The sequence below is a fragment of the Topomyia yanbarensis genome, chromosome 2, assembly GCF_030247195.1.
Source record: "Topomyia yanbarensis strain Yona2022 chromosome 2, ASM3024719v1, whole genome shotgun sequence".
Taxonomy (NCBI): Eukaryota; Metazoa; Arthropoda; class Insecta; order Diptera; family Culicidae; genus Topomyia; species Topomyia yanbarensis.
In genome coordinates this window covers 108,055,460-108,076,788 of record NC_080671.1, presented here as the reverse complement: position 1 = coordinate 108,076,788, position 21,329 = coordinate 108,055,460, and the positions used below count along the sequence as shown (strand labels likewise).

The following is a 21,329-nucleotide window of genomic DNA, read 5'->3' as shown; positions in this document are numbered from 1 at the left end:
CGTTATAGATGCTAAGCGTAGCGAACGAGCGCTTTTTAGTCGGATTTCGGTGGGTGTCGTTCCGAACTGCTCTGTCTACATATACTCCTGAATGTCCAGAGGGGATTGATGAATGGGAGACAAATAACCACAACTCTATAGTCGTGACTATGTGTTTGCTCCGTCGTTCGTTTGACTTCCGACATTTACGAATTCTTTTTTGCGTTTTATTCAATTTACGTACTTTGTTTACAAATTAAATTCTAATTAACGAACTTGTAAAATAGTTTGAGTACGTACAGTATGGTATGATAGCGTAAACAATTTAACCATTCCTAGCTAACTATTACTAATAAAAGTTGGATATTTTTGGAATAGTGTTGATATGTAGTAATGACGCGATTCGATGTCTGAAGATACATTTAAATCAAAGGTGGCAACTTCATACCGGCTTGAACCTTCGTTCGAAAGGATCACAAATCTTGATAGCTCCTGGTTTACCTAGAGTTTTTCAATAGCAACAGTCTTTCTCAAGGCTACCTATATTTTCGCTCGATCAGTCTTTCTCAAGACTACCTATATTTTTTCGACAATTAGTCTTTTTCAAGACTACCTACTTTTTCTACCCCGTGTGCCAAAAATTAAAGCTAAACGGAAAAGGGTATCTTCTCCACCCGAAAATTCAATTGACTGCAGCAACTCATTCGATGGTTTATCCGAATGTGAAGCTGATGAAATTTCTAAATTTCCTCGCATTGCGCCTAATGCCAATGAAAAGAAAACGCAATCACTTCCGCCTATAACAGTGATGATCTCCGACCTCCGACTTCAAAGCCATTCGAACTGAGCTTTTGATGTTCCTTCCGGACGTAAAAGTCTCTTTTCAGATTGGCCGAAGAGAAGAATGTCGAGTTACAGCGGAGGAATTGATTGGCCACAAATGACTACTCCAGTATCTTACGGAGAAGTTATATAAATTTTATTCATATGATTTCAAGACAGATAGACCATTCAAGGCTGTCTTGAAAGGGCTACCTTAAGGTTAGAGTTTGGATGAAATATCCAATGAATTGAAAAATTTACTTGGCTTTTCTCCTTCACAAGTTATTCTTATGAAGTGAAAAGCTACCGGCGATGACACGCCAGTGGTGATAAATCGCACACAAAGATACTTGTCCGGTGAAAAAAAACACAAAAAGTTTCAAATGCGCTTATTGTAGCGAAAATCATAATTCTAGACAACAAAAACAACAAATAAAATGTACCTACTTCTTCAGGTACACTTCAAGAAAACACGCCCAAACGTGTTAATCCGATTCAAAATAGATTAGCAACTTCTTCTACCTCCGTCACACCATCCTACAATGGTGTGTCATCTTATGCTTCAGTGGCAAGTAGCAATGCCAAAATAACGGCTACAACTACCACGCCCTCAATCTCGTTTGCACCCAAGGCTTCCTTTAGTCCAATGGATCTTGGTAGTGTAACGGAAGAAAAATTAAAATACCTACAGGAGTCTATGTTACCCATGATGATTGCCATGTTAAATTCTACCTCCATGTTTGAAGCTTTTCAAGCGGGTTGGGAATTTGCTAACAAAATTGTAATGAAATTAAAGTTTAACAATGACTTTAAATAATCATTTAAATGTATTAAATTGGAATGCTCGTTCATTAAAAACGTGCGAAGACGAATTTTTCAACTTCTTGAGGATACATAATGTGCATATAGCCGTTGTGACCGAAACTTTTTTAAAACCAAATATTAAATTGAAGAGTAACTCTAATTTATTCATCGATTTGATCGAATTGTTGGATTCGGCGGAGGAATCGCAATAGCGGTTAATCGCAGGATCAAACATTCCGTTACGCCGTCTCTTGACACCAAGGTGATCGAGTTTGGGTATCGAAGTTGAAACTGATCTTGGTATCATTTTTATTGCTGCAGCCTATTTGCCTTTTCAGTGCACTGGCGAGCAAATTAATTTCTTGAAAGGAGACTTACAAAAACTTACAAGAAATCGGTCGAAATTCTTCATAATCGGTGATTTTAACGCCAAACACCGAGCCTGGAATAATGCTCAAAGCAATTCCAACGGTAAACTACTTTTTAATGATTGCTCTGCTGGTTATTATTCAATTTTATTCCCGAATGGTCCTACATGCTATTCGTCTGTAAGGAATCCATCAACAATTGATTTGGTTTTGACAGATCAAAGTCACCTTTGTAGCGAATTGATTACACATGCTGACTTTGATTCTGATCATCTTCCAGTAACTCTTTCACTTTCTCAAGAAGCTGTTTCCAATCCCATTAGCTCAGTGTTCAATTATCACAAAGCGAATTGGGAAAGGTACAAAACTTATATTGAGAATAATTTTAATCATGACCTTGATTTACAAAATAAAGCTGACATTGATACGGCAATACAAAATTTAAGTATATCTATAGTTGATGCTAGAAATTCATCAGTACCAACAACACAGAAAAATTTAATACTCCTATTATTGACGACGATCTTCAACTTCTGATTCGCTTGAAGAATGTTCGAAGACGTCAATATCAACGTTCTCGTGATCCTGCTATGAAATGTATCTATCAGGATCTACAACAAGAAATTAAGCATAGATTCACACTCTTAAGAAATGAAAATTTCGCGAAAGAGGTTGAACAAATCAAGAAGCTAAGTTCTAAACCTTTCTGGAAACTTTCTAAGGTTCTTAAGAAACCTCAAAAACCAATTCCAGCTTTGAAAGAAGGTGACCACATACTTCTTACAAACGAAGAAAAAGCTCAAAAACTTGCTCAGCAGTTTGAAAGCGTCCATAATTTTAATCTCAACATTGTGAGTCCTATTGAAACCGAAGTCTTACAAAAATATGAAAACGATTCAAATCAAGTATTGTCTCTAGACGATATTGTTGAAACAAACTATGATGAGATCAAATCCATCATGAAAAAGTTAAAAAACATGAAAGCTCCAGGTTATGATGGAATTTTCAACATTCTTCTTAAAAACCTTCCCGAAATCACCATGAGATACTTGGTCAAAATATTCAACAAATGTTTTGAATTAGCATACTTCCCTGAACGATGGAAAAATGCCAAGATTATTCCTATTTTGAAGCCATGTGGCTTCCCAGCAGAAGCATCTAGCTATCGACCAATTAGCTTACTCTATTCTATTAGTAAATTATTTGAAAAAATCATCCTAACTAGAATGATGTCACATATCAATGAGAATTCTATTTTTCTTCCTGAGCAGTTTGGATTTCGTATTGGACATTCAACTACTCATCAACTTGTGAGAGTAACTAACATGATAAAGGCAAATATCTCAGAGGGCTATTCCACTGGAGTTGATCTTCTAGACATCGAAAAAGCTTTCAAAAGTGTTTGGCACAAAGGTTTAATTGCCAAAATGTGGGATTTCAATTTTCCAATTTACATAATAAAGATAATTAAAAATTATCTTACTAACCGTACCCTACAGGTTTCTTATCAGAATTGTAAATCTAATAAGCTACCCGTTAAAGCAGGCGTCTCTCAAGGATCAAGCGTCGCACCAATCCTATACAATATTTTTACCTCTGATCTTCCAAATCTACCTACAGGCTGTAAAAAGTCACTTTTCTGTGATGATACTAGCATCTCAGCCACTGGGAGGAGTCTTCGTATTATCTGCAGTCGACTGCAACGAAGCTTGAATATTTTCAATGATTACCTGAAAAAATGGAAAATTTCCACTAATGCGGCAAAAACACAATTGATTGTGTTTCCGCATAAGCCAAGAGCTTCTTCTCTTATACCAAATAATAACCATAATATTAAATTTAATGGTTTGAATTTAACGTGGACAGATCAAGTTAAATACTTGGGTTTGATTTACGATAAAAAACTCACTTTTAAGGATCATATTGAAGGAATCTAAACAAAATGCAACAAATATATAAAATGTTTATACCCTCTTATAAATAGGAATTCTAGGCTCTGCCTAAAGAACAAACTATTAATTTATAAACAAATATTTAGACCGGCAATGCTATATGCAGTGCCAATCTGGGCAAGTTGTTGTGCTACTAGGAAGAAAACGCTTCAAAGGATTCAGAATAAAATTCTGAAAATGATTTTGAAGCGTCCTCCCTGGTTTAGCACAAATGAGTTGCACAGACTTGCAAACATAGAAACATTAGAAATTATGACGAACAGTATTACAAGCAACTTCCGACAAAAATCGTTGCAATCTTCAATCTTCAAGGTGCAACTTCCGGTTTAGCTATATTATCTACAACTTCAACAATATTGGTATTTTCGCAATGAGGCTGACGATTACATGGCGGAAATCGATGTCGGGAACTATTTTAAAAATCAAGATGACAACAGCCGGTTAAGATTAATTTTTTACAACCTCATCAATATGGAAACTTTCGGAGTAGACAGGACGAGTAAATGGCGGAAATCGACGTCTGAAGCCATTTTGAAAACCAAGAATTGATTAACTAAAAGTCGCCATCTTGTCTTCAAAAAGACGTCATTCATAGATTTCCGTCATCTCCTCGTCAAACCCGTTCCAAAAATACCCAAATTGTTAGGGTTATAGAAAATTGTGCTCAACCGGCAGGAGCAATCTTGAATTTGACAATGGCGTCACACGTCGGCTTCCATCATCTACTCGTGAAACCAGATACAAAAATACCCACAGAAAATAGTGTTCGACTCGAAATCGCTATCTTAGATTTCAAAATAACGTCACGCCCTGATGTCCGTCATCTACTTGTCAAGCCCATTCTAAAAATACCCATATTGATAGAGTTATAGAACATTTTACCCAACAGGAAGTCGCCATCTTGGATTTCAAATTGCTTTTACGAACTAAACCCCAAATAACGAACAGTTTTTTGAACTACTCCATAAAAAATCCACCCGCTTATGCCACCGACTAAATTGGTTTCCGTCGGCACAGTCAGCCAACTATAGTTTAACATGGACATCTCGTCGCTGTTGTGCTATCTTATGACAAACGCCATTTTGGGGTAAACTGAGTTAGATATGCCACATTACTTGTCAAAAAAATCTCTACGAAGTGGCGTTTTCAGAATTTTGACATTCTGCTTGGTTACTGAGATATAGCGAGAAACGTTATGAGAAATTTTTAATGTTTTGCTTTAAATGACTGTGTCTGGGGATTGGCTCAAGTTATCTTGATGTATAAGGTGTTTTTATGTGTAAAACTATCTGTGAAACACAATGGCATAATCATTTTCAAAAGAAAAATCCGCCAATAGTGAGAAAAATACAGTTTAAGTTTTCAACTGGAAATATAGCATATTTGGCAACACTGTAACCAATAATAACTATTTTTTCTAGATTCCCTGACTCATTTCCTTCAAAATGCATCGGACCGGTTGTTTATAGACCAAATGAAGCCAACGATATGAATAAAAGTTAATAATTGATGATTTTTTCTATGGAAAATTTTCCATGCACGATTATGACACGCCATACAAATTTTGTCATCAATACACGCTTATGACACGTGTGAGTGCGACTTTTGTTTACATTTATAGTAAATACTCGCAACATAGTCAACCGATCTTCGTAATGTTTGAGAAAAAATCGTTTTTCTCGAAATGTGCAATATGGCGCTTGTCATAAGATAGCACAACAGCGACGATCTATCGATGGGACAACCGATTAAATACTACCAACGTTAGATCGGTCAATTAGTTGGTAGTTTTGAACAGGAACTATATTTCCACAGATAGTAGTTGGCGATTAATATGCTGACGAAAATTGTTCACCGACGAATCCCAACTTTTTTGTAAGTCGGGTAATTAATTGTCGACCTCGAAACATCCAATCTCGCTGGTCGACTGCGAAAATTTGCAACTGTTAAAGTATTTTGAGAAAAAATAACACTGACGATTTCCTAGATCTCGAAATAAACAAGCAGTTAGGTCCTCAGATCCCATTACAACCCACACCGTGCGCACTGTTCTGTCAACTATGGTGAAACCGAACCAATACCAAATCCCCTAATAAATATTGTGAAATTTAAATACGTTGTCACCGCAAATGATTGTCAAGGTGCGCACAGCGTTCTTCAAGCGAGCAATTGTCATTCTCGCAACTGTCGGCGGAAATTGGAACCGCTTTTCCGATCCATGATTGGACTCCCAGGTGGACAAAGATTCAACGCGTGGTTCCGTTCGGCGATGCTCCATGGACTAGCTTGACATCGACTGTTTGGGGATTGCTAGTTGGCCGGAAATAGCTTTCCTGCCAGCATCCCAACTGGGACAATGCAGGGATGATTAATTATGGAAAACTTTAGCTAGCGAGCCTGACAGAAATTGATTTCAGTCGGATTATCTTAGTACCAGGAAGCGAGAAGTTTCACTGTCAAAGTTTATCGCTCTTTTAATAAATTCGGATTATCATCCGAATTTATTAATAGAACCAGAAACTTTTGACGGTAGATTATGAATAATATATCAAACTATTTTCACTTAGAAGCACAATCGATTCTTTTTTGGGACCAACTAGAATCCATGTTATCCCTCTGAAAAGCTTGCAACGGTTCTCCCGTGCTTCAAAATTTTCAAGGTCTCAAAACTCAACACAAGACCCCAATCCCACGGCGACGATACACTGAAGTACCGTTGCGAAGTTGCTCGAATGCTCGTATCGTTTGCCATCCCCCATTGTCCAAATACGTCATTCTCGCCCAACCAGCAGCAGCAGCAGGCGTTACTAGGGGCCCCCAAGTCGGTATAATGAAATGATTTTAATGGAATAATTAATGAATAATCTTGCACAATTATGCTCGGCAAATTCATGTGGGGACGTGACTTTGTGCCGCTATGCCACACTCCATGGAGCCGGGAGAAAGTTATATGGGAAACACTGTGTCGTCAAAGTTTTCAAACTCACACCCATTCCGCCACAACGGCCGCGTCACGTCTCGTCACCCGGCCGGTCGGCCGGCTTACCATCGCTGCATAAGAACATGAATGCGTGCTGTAGTGCCATGGAAGGGGAACGGTGTATGCCTGTGTTGTTTGCTAACTTGTGTTTATAAATTTTAATATCACATGTTTCATTAAAATGCTACCACTGCTGCATAGTTTGCATTCTTTCGCTTCTCTGCTGGTGGAGGAGGATTACTTTAAGCGGCTTTTCCGACGGCTGCTTTTCTGGGAACGGGGCTATTTTTTTCCATGTTCGTTCCGAGATATGTTAACGTTGAAAAGTTAGAGTGTTGTGTTGAATCAACATCACTGGAGGTATACCAAGATTGTTACTTCACATGTCATTGGTATCCATCCAGAAGCTGGGATTGAACAAGCAAGTTTTATATTTACAGCGCAACATTGTGTATCTTTACATTTCGCAAGATGCGCATAGTCTATCATCTAAACAGCCTCGATTTCCATCGATTGTTGGTGATGACGAGGACCACATATCAAGAAGACTAGCGAGGTCTTTCCAGAATCTAGAGATTGTATCAACAATTCTTCTTCCGTGTAAAGGTGGTACTGTCTAGTGCCTACATTAAAGGGTGAATCGTTAATTATTGCGACACTTTAAAGTGATTGGTAAATCGGCAATTGTATTAGTATTTTTCCTCCATTGCATATTTCCATGTTATTCAATAGCTTCAGTACAAATGAGCTCAACTGGTACGTGACCAATGTTGATGGAAAATTTGTACCTTAAACCTCATAATCGCATAATTTTGAACTTGTTATTATACTAAAACGAATTATTCGGTGAAAACGACGCTAACAACTTTTTTTTCTTCTCATTTCAGGTATGTATCCAAACATCTAACCAATAACGAGTGCGTGGCATCATGGGAGTTGAACACGTTAAAAATAGATAGTGACTAAAATCCTACATACTCATAATAGAACGGAAAAGTTCTATTACTATTCTGTAATCACGAATTATGTAAAAGTTGTACTATGCATACACATAGTGTTAGAACAACGAAGGCATATTTTATCAAGCCAAATACTGCAAAAATCCAGAGTCAAACGTACATGACATCATGCATCTCCAATAAGAAGAACAAGATTTATTTTTTATTATTTGCGATTTATAGTTCTCAATAGGCTTCCCTTTTTTGTCCTTATTCATATTTCATAAAGTTATTGAGTAAGATATTACGTTCCTTTATTGAAAAAGCATTTTACAGCTGCTCTTTTTATTGATTTTGTGTTTGATGATATAGATAAGGGACTATTCTAAAATTAAGTACTTCTCCCTTCCCACAGGTAACACATTTTCGCAAACTTCTTTATCCACTCCTTCTTAATTAAAAACATGTTACGTAATATTCTATCTGTCTCCCTCTCCCTTATATGAAACAACATGTCACATTTTATCGTATCCAATCTCACTCACTAAAATTGTTACGTAAATTTTGAATGAACAACAATGTTATTGTTTTCTTTCCTTTGAACCTTCCTTTGTTGCTCAGTATCAAACTTGCATTTTCTGGTTGCCAGTTTTGCGATTTTTACATCCGCTAGTCCATTACTATGAGTAATACGGGGGAATATTCGATTCAGTGCCTATCGAAATCGTTTCGGTACCTGGTTCAGACACTTGGTTCCGATCCTGGCCAAGACCGAGAATAGACACCAGAAGAATTACATATTTTACGTGCCTGCGAGAGGGAGGAAATTTAAATGTCGGAGATTTTTTCATTGTCGAACATATAATAAGGATTAGTTTTGGGTACAGAAAAGAATGTTCTTGTGAAGTTTAGAAGTAACTGCTTCGTTCCTTCAAACATTTAAATCTGTGATTTTCAGAGAGTCTGAAAAAGCTCCAACTCCGCATCAAAAACCTGTTGACACATTTTTATGATGTAACATATTGTTTCCAAGCAAATTCTCGTATGCTGTTCAATTAATTTAATTTTTTTTAGAATTTTTTTGTGGTGAATCAGTTTCATTAACTGCTATTAACTCCAAAGTTATGTTCTTGTGAGAAAACATATCCATATATATTTATATGGTTTTAAAGTTACTAGACTGGGAAAAGATATAACTTGAAATTTTAAATCAGTAAGTCAGTGCTGCCAGATTGTCGCAGCATTGATTCTGTAGGGATAGCAAAACAAAAGTATCTAAAAATGAACCTGAATCTAAGGGGCCATGCATAAATGACGTAGCATTTTGGGGGGTAGGGAGGGTATACCAAATTTGTGACGAAGTGTGACGAGGGGGAGGGTAGGGTCAGAAGTTGTGCGACGTAGCATTAAGTTTGAAACCCATTGTTTAGAGAAAACAATTTAATGATGATCCATTCCCAAGAGAAATAAATTTAAATTCAAACAAGTTACTTTTGATGCGGTTTTTCATGAGGTAAATTTTACGATTCGCGGAATTGCAAGTTCGCGAAAATACAAAAAGATTTTGTATGAAGATTTAACTTGCTACATTAGTTAGCTAATGTTGCTAATTAGTAGAATTAGTTTGAAAGCTGAATTAAATTTTCACTTCGGATTCAACCAAACAAAATTTAGTAATTTAGATGAACGTATGCTTGTTACAATCATTGGCGGCTGCACGATTGTGAACTGAGAGAACTTCTCTTCATGCTCCCTTTGACTTATAAAATTCAAAACAAAACTATCAACACTATATTTGTCATGAAATGGGCTTATTTTACACGCAATTTGCTGTTATAATGAAAATGTTGATAAAAGTCGTCAAACATTTTGAAAGGACATGTAGGTATTTAAAATAATTGAAAAACATATGTAATTTTTTTTCATCTCCCGGGCGCTTTGCATGGGATGAGGGGGAGGGGGTAGGTAAATGCTACGTTATTTACGAGGGGGAGGTTAGCATTTTGTGACCAAATGCTACGTGGGGGGAGGGAGGGGTCAAAAATCGCCGAAAAAAAGCTACGTCATTTGTGTACGGCCCCTAATTTGTGGAACACTAAATTAGCGTTATTGTTGTCTTGAGTAATATTCTATGGAGTTTAATAAGAATAGCATTCTGAACAATTTGTAAAAATAACTGGAGATTTTAAACCACATGACCTATTACACTTGAAATTATTCTAAAATTAATGAAAATTAATTGATGAAAACGGCATACATATATTGTAAACTACACGTTTTATTCGCCCCAAAGTAGGCTCCATTTACAATCTGGACGAATTAAACCAAGTCTATCTCGCGATTGATTTGACATTAAAGAAATGTAATTTAGCCAAACTAAAGGTATTTTTATTGTACTTGCATAAAAATATCGTAGAATTACTCCGATGACGTTCGAGTGAACTCACGGACTTTCATTGTCAGTGCTGCCATCATCTACCGCACACTGGACTGGTTAATTTCAGCGGCCATTGTTTCAACATCTGCGTTTTGAGTTATCTTTCTAGTTTTCTTTAACTTTCGATTAACTCCGCTGTACCTCAATGAAAGTTAGAATACGTTTCTTAAGACTCCGTTCCCGATCAGAATGACATAACAGGATTATAACAGAGTGCTAATTTTGTAACAAATTCTATTATAAATTAGGTTTCGTTAGCAGTCAAAATAACAGAAAATTATAGCAAGTATCAACTGGAGATATTGTTTTGATAGATTCTTGTTATGAGTTTCTGATCCGGTTGCTTCTACAGCTTCGAGTCCATGATTTTCTTGGTGACGATTAGCTTGATTTTGTGTTTGCAGCTGCAAATTCCTTACCAGATCGTCAGTTTCCGGGTGAATTTTTCGCCAAAAGCTAACTTTAGTATCACACCGTACTGTGGCCAGATAAGGCTGATTAGGTTGGCGGTGTTGCAAAAATCTTCAAGTAATATTAGATATATCAGTTTCAATGAACAATTCAATATCAATTCTTCAATAAGGCTAATGAGATTTTTGTAAACAAACTTATTTCGCTCATTATTCCGCTGTCGAGTTTAATTTCATGAAAGATACACATTAATCAACAACATCTTTACCCTTGGTAGAATCAATTTCAAATGTCTTCTGTGTTGAAATAATAACAAATTAAGAGAAATCAGCAAAACAAAAGTTTGTTTACAAATCTTATTAGCCCTATTCAAATGTTGATATGGAATTATCCACAGTGCTAATATTAATTATTTTATTTCTAAATCGCCATTTAATGTGTCAACTAGTAAAATAGCCATTCATATTTTATTGAACATAATTGTAGATTTTCATATTAACCTCTAAATAAAGTCGCTTTATGATATTTGTTGCAATATGTCTCGATAGTGGTGCATCGAGAATGACGGGAGGGTATATTGGGCCTATTTATGTTACATGCCTTTTCCTACTCTCATCTGAACTGGGACGAGTCAGAACTTAAGTCCAAATATGAAGGTTGCGCGATATTTTCGTTAGATTTTTTTGCAAATTAGCTGAGATATCCGAAACATTTTTCGCAATATTTTAGGATATTTGGAAAACAAATTGATTTTCGACAGGGCATACTTCAGTGATCATTCGGTTCTTTTCGTTTTTCATAGAAACAGCTGTTTGCATGGCATATTTCTTCACCAAAATTATCCATTTTCATAAATTACATCGTAAAGTCACCGAAACTGTGTCCCTAGTTGGTTTAATTATTGTTTAGATAACTATTTGTCGATGATATTGTATTGATTATGAATTTCGAACGCAATAACAACGACGACACCCGCGGTGGCACTAGAATCATTCGAAAGCTTTTCATTTTCTCTTTAAAATGAACCTATGCGAGTTTTGTAAAAACTTTCGATAAGCAGTCAAAAATAAATGGAAGTGCAAGATTTTTACTGATATTAATTTTGAATAATTCCTTTATATGTAGCTAGAACAAGGACAAGAATACATGCATAACTTCCAAGTAATATTGAGAGAAGGGTTTCACTAGTGCGCAAAAGAGAGGAGCAAAGTGAAAAGAGTGGTGTCTTAGATGGTGAAAGTATTCAAGTTGTTTGAAATTCAGTGAATATTTCAACCTATTTAACCCCTTCATGCCCATGTTGTTTATAAAAAAACAATGTTTTGAAACAGCTTTTAGGAACATTTGCTCACAAAAGTCATTCTAGTAACTACAACTATTACCTGCGATTTGAGTTCCTACAGTTTTTATTTTTATCCGTAGAACGAAAGTGATTGCTATTAGTCTGATTGGTTTACGCTGGAGCAGTGCTGCCAATGTAAAGAAATCACCTATTTTGTTCAAAAAAGGTGTTTCGTGTTTGATGGCCCCCAAAAGTCCTAAAGAAAAATAGCTTTAGAACCCAATATGCGCCAAAACAATATTGGGCCCGAAAGGGTTCAATATGCTATTAAAAGTTTCATGTTTCATGTAGAGTATGAATGAAACAATCGTTTCTTAACAACATATTTTTCGCTATTACGACAAAAGCATTCGTTACCCACCCTGTTGCGTAGTGAACATGCTTCATATCAAGTAAGCCAGAAGTGAATTAAACCTTCAAAAAAAATTCAAACACGTCTTCTTTTACCCGTTAAAACATTTTTGAAACGCCATTTTGAGATATCAATTAATACGTTTCAACAGTCTCTACGCATCGCTCGATCGAGATAGAAGTGTTTTGTTTTCGGTCTGTTGGAAAAAGAACAGTGCAGTAATCCGCGTTCAAGGTTATTTTGCCATTCTCTGCCTCTTCGAGGTTTGGACTTTTATTTTCTTTTGTGCGTGTGTTAACCGTTAGGCCACATTCCTCAACCTTTTGTTCGTAAAGCGAGGATTGAACAATAACCAGCTATTTAAGCTGGACTGGTGCGTCGTGGGAAACGAGTATACAGATAAGTGAAATCTACCTTTTTGATACATTTACTGCTTTTTCCCGTCTGCGCGGGTGCTGACCCCGTGCGTTGACGGTGTCGATGGCTTCCTCCCCGGATGGCCAAATGGAGATCGAATCGACTCCTAAGGCTCTCCCCCGACCCAAACAATATCCAGAGCTCTCGACCGGTCCCTTTGTGGTCTTCTTTCGGCCCAAAACAAAATCGCTGAATCTATTACAGATTTCAAAAGACCTGACGGAACGGTTCTCGGCTGTGATCGAAATAAAAAAGGTCCGTTCAGACAGGCTGAGGGTCGTGCTGACTAACTCAAAGCAGGCAAACGATATTGCTTGCTGCGAGCACTTTACGAAGGACTATCACGTGTATATTCCAGCTGTGAAAGTACAGTCTGAAGGCGTTGTCACCGATGACAGTTTGACATGCGAGGATCTGCTGCAGTACGGGGTTGGCCGTTTCAGAGACCGCTTACTTCAGCCAGTGAAAATACTCGAGTGCAAGCGTTTGCACTCAGTAGTAGTCGCGGGGGATGGTTCAAAAACGTACCCCCAATCAAACTCTTATCGGTTGACCTTCGCTGGTACCGCTTTGCCAAATTACGTCCTCTTGCACAAGGTTCGTCTGCCTGTGCGTCTGTTTGTGCCGCGGGTCATGAATTGCACAAAGTGTAAACAATTGGGTCACACAGCCACCCATTGTAGCAATAAGGCCCGCTGTGGAAAATGCGGGGAGAATCATCTAGATGATTCGTGCAGTAAGAATGCTGAGAAGTGTCCTTACTGTGCAGAGAATCTGCATGATATCTCGGCATGTCCCGCGTACAAACTACGCGGGGATAAACTAAAACGTTCCCTTGCTGGACGATCCGAACGTTCTTTCGCAGAAATGCTAAAGAAAGCTACACCACCAACCTCAACAAACATCTATGCTCACTTGCCTCCTATCGAGGGCGAGGCTGATGACCCACAAGAGGGAACATCTACTAGGGCGCCTAGAAGTTATAGGAAGAGGAGGAACATTTCCTCTCCTAAAGTTCGTTGTAAAGGCCAGAAGGTATCCCTTGACGGGACTCAGAAAGTCACATCTATTGGAAGTGTTGCAATCAAACCGAAGCAATTAGCTCCTGGTCTCGGAGGAATAAACTCAGAGAAGGAGTTCCCAGCACTTCCCGGAACATCAAAAATCCCAAGTATTCCTCTGTTTCAGTTCGAGAATAATCGCGGCACTGGAATTATCAAACTCTCGGACATTGTGGATTGGATAATAAAAACATTCAATATAACTGATCCTATTAAAAGTCTTATGTTAGCTTTTCTCCCTACAGTAAGAACATTTTTGAAGCAGTTGACTGCTAAATGGCCCCTCCTTTCAGCGATTGTATCCTTCGATGGCTAACTCATCGAACGAGGTCACGGATTTGATCACTGTTCTACAGTGGAATTGCAGAAGTATCATCCCGAAAATCGATTCCTTCAAAATTTTAATAAATAATTTGAGTTGCGATGCATTTGCATTATGTGAAACTTGGTTAACTTCCGACATAGATCTCAACTTCCACGACTTTAATATTATTCGCCTGGATCGAGACACCCCCTATGGAGGAGTGCTTTTGGGGATCAAAAAGCGCTATTCATTCTACAGAATTAACCTTCCCTCGATAACAGGTATTGAAGTTGTCGCTTGTCAAGTAACAACCAAAGGCAAAGATCATTGCATAGCTTCCATATATATTCCCCCCAACACCGCGATTGGGCATCGCCGGTTACATGACATCATAGAATCCCTGCCTGCACCGCGACTAGTTTTAGGCGACTTTAACTCTCACGGTGCGGAATGGGGTTGCCTTTATGATGATAACCGTTCCTCTTTAATTCACAATATTTGCGACAACTTCAACATGACAATTCTAAACACGGGTGAAATGACACGGATTCCTCCCCCACCAGCGCGCCCAAGCGCATTAGATTTATCCCTTTGCTCGACCTCGCTAAAGTTAGAATGCGCGTGGAAGGTAATCCCTGATCCCCACGGTAGCGACCATCTGCCGATCGTAGTCTCAATCAATAACGGCTCAAGGCCATTGGAAACAATCAATATTTCGTATGACCTCACACGAAATATCGATTGGAAGAGCTATGCTGCCGCGATATCCGACAACATCGAATCTACTCAAGAACTTCCTCCGGAGGAAGAGTACAGCTTTTTGGCTGGCTTGATTCTCGACAGCGCGAATCAAGCTCAGACTAAGCCAGTACCCGGCGCGAACATACAAAAACGTTCTCCCAATCCCTGGTGGGATAAAGAGTGCTCAGACGTGTACGCAGAGAAGGCCGCCGCGTTTAAGACCTTCCGGAACGACGGGTTACCCGCTAGTTTTCGACAGTACGCGACGTTAGACAAGCGAATGAAGAGTTTGATGAAAGCCAAAAAACGCGGTTATTGGCGCCGGTTCGTCGACGGATTAACGAGAGAAACATCGATGAGCACTCTTTGGGGAACAGCCCGACGTATGCGAAATCGAAACAGTACTAATGAGAGCGTGGAATATTCAAACCGTTGGATATTCGATTTCGCCAAGAAGGTTTGTCCGGATTCCGCCCCGGCACAGAAGATCTACCGCGCCGCGTCCCGTCACGATAACGCGAACGAAACACCTTTTTCGATGGTGGAGTTCTCACTTGCTCTCTTGTCGTGTAACAATAAAGCTCCAGGACCAGACAGAATCAAATTCAACTTGTTGAAGAATCTGCCAGACTCTGCCAAGAGACGCTTGTTGAACTTATTTAATAAGTTTCTTGAGGCTAACATTGTCCCACACGATTGGAGGCAAGTGAAGGTCATCGCCATCCAAAAACCAGGAAAACCAGCCTCCGACCACAATTCGTATCGACCGATCGCAATGCTATCTTGTATCCGGAAGTTGTTCGAGAAAATGATCCTATCCCGCCTCGACAATTGGGTCGAAGCAAATGGCTTACTGTCAGATACACAATTTGGATTTCGCAAAGGCAAAGGGACGAATGATTGTCTTGCGTTGCTCTCAACCGAAATTCAAATGGCCTATGCTAGTAAAGAGCAGATGGCATCAGTGTTCCTAGATATAAAGGGGGCTTTTGATTCAGTTTCTATCAACATTCTTTCAGAGAAGCTGCACCAGCATGGTCTTTCAGCGACTTTAAACAACTTTTTACTAAACTTGTTGTCGGAAAAGCACATGCATTTTTCGCATGGTGACTTATCGACATCACGATTTAGCTACATGGGCCTTCCCCAGGGCTCATGTCTAAGCCCCCTGTTATACAATTTCTACGTCAACGACATTGATGAATGTCTTGACAATTCCTGCACGTTAAGACAACTTGCAGACGATGGCGTGGTGTCTGTTACGGGACCCAAAGCTGTCGATCTATAAGGACCATTACAGAATACCTTGGACAATTTATCTGCATGGGCTATTAAGCTGGGTATCGAATTCTCCACGGAGAAAACTGAGCTAGTTGTATTTTCTAGGAAGCGTGAACCAGCACAACTACAGCTTCTATTAATGGGTCAAACTATAGCTCAGGTCTTCACAGTAAAATATCTAGGGGTCTGGTTCGACTCGAAAGGTACTTGGGGATGCCATATTCGGTATCTGAAACAGAAATGCCAGCAAAGGATCAACTTTCTTCGTACAATAACCGGAACGTGGTGGGGTGCCCACCCAGGAGACCTAATTAGGTTGTATCAAACAACGATACTGTCGGTACTGGAATACGGATGCTTCTGCTTTCGATCCGCCGCGAACATACATTTCATCAAACTCGAAAGAATTCAGTATCGTTGTTTGCGTATCGCCTTAGGGTGCATGCAGTCGACCCATACGATGAGTCTCGAAGTCCTGTCGGGCGTTCTCCCGCTGAAAAATCGATTTTGGGAACTCTCATATCGATTGCTCATTCGATGCGATATCTTGAACCCGTTGGTGATTGAAAATTTCGAAAGGCTTGTTGAGCTCAATTCTCAGACCCGTTTTATGTCCCTGTACTTTGACTACATGGCGCAAAATATTAATCCTTCTTCTTACAATCCCAACCGTGTGCATTTCATAAATACTTCTGAATCTACTGTTTTCTTCGACACATCCATGAAAGATGAGATTATTGGAATTCCGGACCATATACGCCCACAAGTGGTTCCAAATATTTTTTATAATAAATTCCGAGAAGTCGACTGTTCTAAGATGTTTTATACTGACGGATCAAACCTCGAAGGGTCCACTGGCTTCGGTATTTTCAATCAAAAGTTCACCGCCTCCTACAAACTCAGTGACCCTGCTTCAGTTTACGCCGCAGAACTAGCTGCTATTCAGTATACCCTTGGAGTCATTGACACATTACCCGCAGACCATTACTTCATCGTCTCGGATAGTCTGAGTTCTATTGACGCTATTCGCTCGATGAAACATGGAAAGCATTCCTCGTATTTTTTGGGGAAAATACGGGAGCTACTGAGTGCTTTATCTGACAAATCTTTCCAGATTACCTTGGTGTGGGTCCCTTCTCATTGCTCCATTCCGGGCAATGAGAAGGCGGACTCCTTAGCTAAGGTGGGTGCCATTGAAGGTGACGTTTTTGAAAGACCAATTTGCTTCCACGAATTTTTCAGTATTACTCATCAGAGAACTCTCGAAAGTTGGCAAACCTCGTGGAGCAATGGGGAGCTAGGAAGGTGGCTACATTCGATAGTCCCTAAGGTATCGACGAAACCTTGGTTCAAGGGGATGGATGTGGGTCGTGACGTCATTCGTGTGATGTCCCGACTCATGGCGAACCATTACACGCTGGATGCACATCTCCGACGTATTGGGCTCGTGGAGAGTGGTATCTGCGCTTGTGGGGACGGTTATCACGATATAGAGCACATAGTCTGGGCGTGCACCGAGTACAGTTCCGCCAGGTCTCGGCTTATGGACACCCTCCGGGCCCGAGGAAGACCACCCAACGTCCCGGTTCGAGATGTGTTGGCAAGCCGCGATGTCCTCTATATGTCCCTTATATACACCTTCATAAAAACCATCAATATCCAACTTTAACTGCCCCTTTTTCCTTATCATTCTCAGAAACGCTCTCTTCCACCTGTACCACACACCCACGATGGTTTGATGCGACTCCAAGGCGACACAAAACATCTCTGTCGAATGAGCCAACAAACACGGGACCTAAAGCACGAACATCACACGCACAATTCGAAATGTAGCCGATCAACATCTGAGCCGCACTACGAAATCGTCTGGAGAAACCCCTGCCATCTTGAGAACGACCAAACGGCGTCCCAGTACATGATCCTTCCTGATGAAGGCCACCCTGATTCTGTAATCCATCCGTTGATCTCCCGAAGTCTGAAATGTTCTCCCCCTGCCATGTTTGTCCACCCTACTTCCCCTGACTCTTATACACAGAAGTAACACCCCTCCCCCCCCCCCCCCCCCAAATATCTTCATGGAGCATTTAGCTCTTCTTGCCTTTTCTAGTTTTAACTATTATATTATATGATCTCGTTGAAAATGCCCAACTCTACTACCACATAAAATAACTTTAATTAATGTCTCCGAATCTTTACAAAATTTAATCACGCCCTCTAATTATTTCTACTTTTAAGATAGTCGTAAAAATTTTCCCCCTTAGTTAAACATTATTTGCTCCAATAATCTCATTGCTAAAAATGTCAAACCATATTGCCATAAAAACTAAATGACCCCTCTAATCTTACGAAAATTATACTACCCCCTTGTGTATATGTATAGCTATAAATTAGCCTTAGTTTAATTTCAAAAATCAATATGTAAGCCCCTAGTTTTAAGTAATTTAAAATGTGAAACAAAACAAAATTGGCACCTTTAAGCTAACGCAAACCTGCCTTATCAAATAAACGAATTGAAAAAAAAAAAAATACGTTTCAACATTTTAAATAAGTTCAGCGTATCATAGTTATTATTGAAAAAATCATTTTACACGTTAAGACAAATTCCTTATTTTTGAGCCGCTCTAATACAAATAAACTAAATTTCAAATATATTTAAATGTCCAAAAAGGTATTGAGAGCACAAACATTTCTTTGAATAAAATTTTGATCCTGCACGACAAAATAATTCTTTTAGAACGACCCTAACTAATAATAAAGTTTTAATACCACAAACGAGAAAATAAACATTCTGAGCCACCCTAACGAATAGTAAATGTTTATTTTCAATTAGTTTTAATATAAAGATCGAATTCAGCATACCAAAATAGCCTAAACCGCAGTTCAACCATTAATTAGTATTTAGTGCTGTGGTGTTCGGAATATTAATGTTTTTTTTTCATATGCTGTATGTTTTTGACATTCTCATCTTTCATTTCAATTATTTTTTTCGATCTGCGCCTGATTGTCGCAATATCTAATGTCTTCCTCTAATAAATTGTAGTACACGAGTCGTAGGTCAATCTACTCATTACTGAATGTATGTCTAATTAATATGTCGTTTCTTTCTCGGTGATACTTAAAAGCAAAGGCATTAGTGCATGCGAAATTACAAACGTGTTAGCGTACGCGACATACAAACGCTCATGCTATATCGCGAAAAGTAACTTACAAATGCCCAAAATTTTCGCGATAATACCAATCCGGTCGCATATGCGATCATTCACGGATACTAACGCACCAGATCTCATGAAATTCTCCTGGTAACTAAATCCACGTGTTAGGACTGCACCCGGGATCTTGGATACACAAAGCGCCTGCGATTTCACATGCATAAATCTCTTCAGTGATCAAGTCAATATGTTAGCACTAATAAATTCATAAATTCGTTCTCAAGTGCGATTATATCAATGCCCGTTCCAACGTGATCATGCCCGGTCGATTATGCCCGGTAGTCTTCAGTTTCGTCTCCAAATAAGATTTCTCATATGCAGTATAAGTCTCAGGGCGACATGGCTGGACGCTTTAGTGATGTGAGAAAACTCACTTCCTTCTAGATCTGAACCATGCACTCAAAAGCACGGATCGCGCGAACATTCAAAAATTAACGCAAGCGTTTACACGGTTACACAAACGAATTTATACACGAGAAGTTACACACTGGCCAATGTTATTAAACACATTAACATACAAACGCTCGAGCCTTGCACGATAACACAACACTGGTCACGAAAGCAAACATGCAATTGCGATCAACCACGGAAACAAACGCCGGTGTTTTCACACACATAAAAAGGCGAAAAGTTTTTAACGCCTACGAATTTATAAATGCGATCTCAAGTGCGATTATACAAACGCGCGTTCCCACACCATAATGCATACGTCAGTCCTAGCAACCTAGGTTCATGCCCTCGGCAGAACCGCACAAAGACCATCGCTCATATACACTACACACTTAGAAAAAATTAAAATTACATTTGACGTAAACAACATTTATTTTGCTGTATTGAAATTTTGCTGCATTGGAATTTTACATGTTTTGAGATGTGAAATAAAATATTGTGTCTCTTTTGATGTAGAACTCGGTTGAATGGAGATGGAGACTTGTGAACAAATCGCATTTTTACATGTTCTTGAATGTAAATTGAAGTGAATTGTGACGCTCTTTTTATGTGCATCTTCTGAGATGTAATTATTTTTAAGTATGTAGACAACAAGTTTCAGGGCTCTCTTTTGAGCAGTACACTCAAAATTAAGCACCAAATTCATTCAAGGTCCGGTCCACGCGATCATTCAAAAATCCAAACGAATATTCGAATGGCCACACTGCCTTACAATTGACAAAGCAATACACGCTTACACATACAACATGCAATCGCCAATGTAATCAGATGTGTTAACATACAAATGCTTGAGTACTTCGCGATCATTCATGCATACCTGCGCCCGCGATTTTGAAAACGCCTCGATGATTAAGTGGACGTTTTAGCACTTGTACATTTACAAAACAGCGTCTCAAGCGCGAACATGTAAACGCTCGTTTCCACGCGATCAAGAAATTTCCACCTCCACACATCTGAATCGTACACTCAATATCACAATCAGAGCCGCGGTCTGCTAGAATTGGCTTTAACAAGAGTTTTATTGGGTGATATGTCCCGTCTCGTCTGCAATTGCAGTGAGTAATTCTGACAGAGACTTCTTCCGATAAACAAGTTCCGCAGTTCTAACTGGATCACTCCAAAACATAGAAAAAAGTGTGTCAGCGTCGACATGTTGCTTATCAAGTCCGTGCCAAGTCTAATGAAAATGTAGTAGATGTTTCCACAATTATATTCAACTTAACCTGGCATTGAATCATAGTTTGAGTAAATGACAAAGACACAATGGTAGCGCTAATTAAATTAAACAGGTTTGTTTGATTTATGCTCACTGTGGGAATTTCGAAGAATCACAGTCTTACCTAGAAGAGACAGTCGACGATTTTGAAGGCACTCTTTGTGATGTATTCCCTACCCTGGTTCATAATCCCGGTTGCGACATAAATCTGCCGCAAACGCAGATTTCTTGCCAGACCAAAAAATCCTGGCCAATTTGGAATTAT

At 39.1% G+C, this 21,329-nt stretch overlaps 1 protein-coding gene across 3 annotated transcripts in view; it reads left to right on the top strand.

The window, feature by feature from the left end:
- Nucleotides 1-21,329, top strand: part of LOC131679156 (nuclear receptor coactivator 3-like) — a 496,452-nt gene that overhangs the window by 346,911 nt on the left and 128,212 nt on the right. The gene's annotated exons all lie outside the window — the stretch shown is intronic.